Below are 4,514 nucleotides of genomic sequence, written 5' to 3' on the forward strand. Positions count from 1 at the left end.
ATACTAATTTAAGAACACAGCTCTCATACTGTGTTAAACGCCAAAGAATAAAAATATGATTTAAGACTGGATTTAAAAACAGAGTGACTGGGCCAGCCTAAAACGCAGTGGCAAATTATTCCATAGTTTGGGGGGTGCTACTGCAAAAGCACAGTCACCCCTATGCTTCAACCTTGCTCTAGGAACAACCAGAAGCCAGTAATCAGCAGACCTGTGTGATCTTGATGGAACGTGTGGTTGTATAAGGTCCGAGAGATAGGTTGGAGCTAGCCCATTTAGTGATTTGTAGGCAAACACTAAAATCTTAAAATAAATCCTAAAACATACCAGGACACATTGATGGGAAGCCAGCATTGGGTAAATTAGTTCTAACTTGCACGTTGCTGTTAAAAGAAGAGCTGTAGCATTCTGCCCCAACTGCAAACGTAAGAGAGAGGCCTATGGGCTGAAATATGTGCCACCAGAAACTGAATTTGAACCATTTATATTTGAATTTGAATGGCTAAACTTGAATAATTGCATTGAAAAACTGAATTTGAATCACATAATTTGAAATTGTATTGTTTAATTAAAATTGAATTTATTCAAAAACTGAATCTGAATTGTATCATTTGAAACTGAATTTATTCGTTTGGAACTGAAGTCCAATAAAATTTGATCCTCACTGAAAATTAAACTCTCTATATATCTTCACATTCACTTCTCACAATTCAGATTCAGTTCTCAAATTCAATTTCAAGTTACTGAGACAGACATCCGGGTAGTTGGAGGATGAAGGAAGAGCAATCGAGCGCAGATCGATAGATAGCGTTCATTGGCGCACAGGACTCCTCTTGGGCCAATCAGCACCAATGTTTTGGAGCACAGTACGTTACCCGCCATGAAACAAAGAAGAAGTGCTTGCCTGACTTGCGTGACCACCACCACCATGGATTCGGCTGGGACAAATACGGTAATGAATTTTTTTTTACGATCTAACGATCTTTTGTTTAACTGTTGTTAATGTTATAGCTATTTTGTAGAAACAGGGAAATTAAATCTTTCTCCGACGTTGCAAACACAGTAGCTATAATCCCACGTTTTTATGGTAGCCTACAAGCTCTTGTAACAACATTTTTGCCTGGTGTTTATTATTTCTAAGCGTTTGCCTCTTCCTCCGGTGAAAATGTTGTTGCAAACGTAGCTAGTGTTAGCCGCCGCCAAGTAGACTGGTCATGTCTTCAGTGTGATTTTTTTCCCGATAACTTCTCCTCGTGGTTGTCATTGTCAGAGTAATGTTACTGCTTACTGAGAGGGAGGGAGAGAGAGAGAGAGAGAGAGAGTAGTAAGCGTGTAAGTTATGTGTCGCTGTGTTTGGCAGGTGCTAGCATAATGTAAGGCCATAAACTTCAGGGCAATTACACCATAGCACTAGCCCTATTCATTTGAATTGAATGCATAAGTTAGTTAATTCCGTTTGACTAGAACACAAAAATAGCATATTTACACTTCGAAAGAAAGCAATACAGCTTCCTGCACAACAGAGCAGTGCAAGTGGCTGATGCCATCACATGTAAAAAAGGTAAGGTGACACTGTATTTTTTGGACACTGTAACTGTAGGCTAAATTATGATGTTAAATTAATGTTTATATTGTGCCCCTTTGGTTACTTAATCAGGCAGATTGCTTGTCTTCATCTAGCCTACATTTCATCTTCTTTTAGGGGATTTTCATTATATTCCATCATACCTAATGTTGGGGATTATTAAATTATTTCTATTCTATATTCTGCCTTAACATGTGTAGCTTGTGACAATGTGGTCAGTCACAATTTCCCTTTTGGACAAAGAGAAGCTAAGACAGCAAAGACCCACATAAACACAGTTTGGCATCTCAATCCTGTGATGATAGCCTTACCTGTTTTGCTCACAGCCATAGGATAAACGCCAGATTTATACTGCATATAGATATGTTATGGTTATGGACCACAGAAATGTGGACTTAATGATCTTCTTTGTGTTAACTTATTTTCAGATTCCTGCTGCTCCAGTAGCTCTGATCGACTTCTCCTCTGCTAAAGCCAAAAAAAAAGCTTGACCGTTCTATTGATGGCAGGACAACTGAAAACCAGGTTGGGAAATCACTTTCATGCCCAAGAGTGAAGAGAGGGTCAGAAACATATGCTAGTTTTTTGAGACTTTAAGCAAAAACTGTCCAAGGAGTGCAGCACTGATGGCTAGGGAGCCTTACTACAAAGAATTCATCCCCAAATCTAGTATGCTTCCTAAAACTGTTCTTGAATACAGAACACCAGAGACTCTGCAGCTACCCCCAAAGAGCTTGGAGAGCTATGCCAGGTATTCCAGCTAGAAGAGCTCATCATGTCCCAGGTCCAGGCTGTAGAGAGGGCAACTCGAAGTCAGAGTGCAAGCAGGATTTGGTTTAGGCAAAGAGCTGGACGCATAACTGCTTCCAAGCTGAAACAAGCTATTAAGACCAACCCACAGCAACCATCCAAGAGCTTGATCAAGGCCATATGCTACCCAGAAGCATATAGGTTCACCACAGCCGCTACAAGGTATTTAGGGTTTGAATTAGGGTAAGGCAGAGGTAAGGCCTCGTGTAAACAGTGTTTATGTCCAGAAAAGAAACACTGACAACAGAGGGTATAATTTGGATAAAAAGAAGCTTGTCTATTAAGTAAATGTATCTTACTGGTGGAATATTAAATGAAATGTATAGTAACACATTGCTTTGGTGCACGTTAGTTATTAGTTATAGGGTTATAAGACTATGGTTATGCAGGAGTAGAACTAAGTATAGGGGTTAGGGAAATGGCATTTAAATCACTGAACTGGCTCTACACATCCAATACTAAGTAATTATTTCCTTTTCATGTTTTGCATGTGTACTGTGTACAGTTATGGATGCAAACATGAAGCACAAGCCAGAGGAGTCTATGAGAAGCTGATGGGTCGGGAGCATGCAGGCTTCTCCTGTATGGACAGTGGTCTCTGGCTGAACCCCAAGTGGCCATACATGGGGTCCTCCCTGATGGGATTGTTGCTTGTGACTGTCACGGAACTGGCATCTGCAAGATTAAGGTAATATTACAGTCTCTGTTGTAGTAAAGTCCCTAAATCTCGAGACTGAGTCGTGTCTCAAGTCCTAAACTGAGCAAAAAGGCAGAAAATATATTTGTTAATCTATTGTTCACGTGTCCTTCTCTCTGTGATTTTAGTGTCCACACTCTCACCAAGATGAAGCCAATCTGCGCTTGTGTGCTGGGGAAAAGGGCTTCTGCCTCATCAATGATGGGGATAATGTCATGCTGGACCGGACTCATGACTACTACTACCAAGTTCAGGGACAGCTTCACATTGTAGACGCTGAGTACTGTGATTTTGTTGTGTGGAACCACAATGACATTTTTGTTGAAAGGATTTTGCCCGATCTTGAACTTTGGGATGATGTTAGGCTTTTTAGAAACGGTATACTTCCAGAAATACTGGGACAGCAAGTTACAAATTCACATGTGTAATGTAATGAAAGGATCCAGGCACTCTTGAAAGTGGGCTGTGTGATATTGCTGTTATATCAATACGGTTGTATGAGACAAGATTACATTTTGACTACTGTTATGAGTGTGGTCTTTGTGAGTTCTGGCTGTTGTATAATTTAAATGAAAAGATTAAATGCCATTGAGAAGACAGAATTATACATGGTGGTTTATTTACAAGATTAGATTTTTCAACAATTGTTATAATAACAAGAACATGGTGTGCAATAACAGATTAGAATCCATTTCATTACATATAATACATATAGCCAGTACAATTGGACTAGTGGATAAAAGTATTACACTTGTTGAAAACATATTAACAGACTGATATGTGTCGGGGCTCAGGTACTACTACTCCATGTCCTCTTATCATCATCAGAGCCAAGAAGCAGGGATCAGGTATTGGACACTACATGTGTGAGGGCTCAGGTACTGGACTGACTGATTATTATCCCTCTCCCTCCTCCTTACTCCAATGGGACAATAGACTCCGAAAGATTAGACAAGCGCTAGGGCAACCTAAAAAGCCCCAATCAAGTCCATATTAGACTACCGGTAACTTAATAAGCATTACTAAGTAAATGAGCATTTAATGACAACCTAATGCTATATAAACACAGACACAAAAAACACGTTGGCTAGCTAACATACCTCCGACGAAGTGGTCGCTGCAGACACGGGCATTAACAGACTCTGCTCCTCCCGACCGCAGGCGTGCGTTAAAAATCAACTTTTTAAGGCGTTGTTCTGTGAGCTTTTACATTTCTCACCTTTATGAGTGACAATCTTCGGTACTCTATAAAAACCCTTTCCCTTTTCTCGATTAGAACGATTGGAGCAGCCGTAAACTACACAAAACATTGGCATTTTGCCAGACGGCAGATCCTCAGCTATTTCACTTCCTGCCCTCCATCTGAATTGCGCGCTCTCGCGATGCAGCAGCGTGGCGTCACGTGAAACCAACCTATGAACG

The 4,514-nt window shown here is 40.5% G+C and overlaps 1 long non-coding RNA gene across 1 annotated transcript; it reads left to right on the plus strand.

The window, feature by feature from the left end:
- The first annotated feature begins 627 nt into the window (after positions 1-627).
- On the plus strand, positions 628-3,031 carry LOC127658216 (uncharacterized). The gene is made up of 3 exons (XR_007972374.1): positions 628-952; positions 2,014-2,110; positions 2,901-3,031. It is a non-coding gene; the product is annotated as an uncharacterized LOC127658216 (long non-coding RNA).
- Positions 3,032-4,514: the final 1,483 nt, after the last annotated feature.

Source organism: Xyrauchen texanus, chromosome 17 (genome assembly GCF_025860055.1).
Source record: "Xyrauchen texanus isolate HMW12.3.18 chromosome 17, RBS_HiC_50CHRs, whole genome shotgun sequence".
Taxonomy (NCBI): Eukaryota; Metazoa; Chordata; class Actinopteri; order Cypriniformes; family Catostomidae; genus Xyrauchen; species Xyrauchen texanus.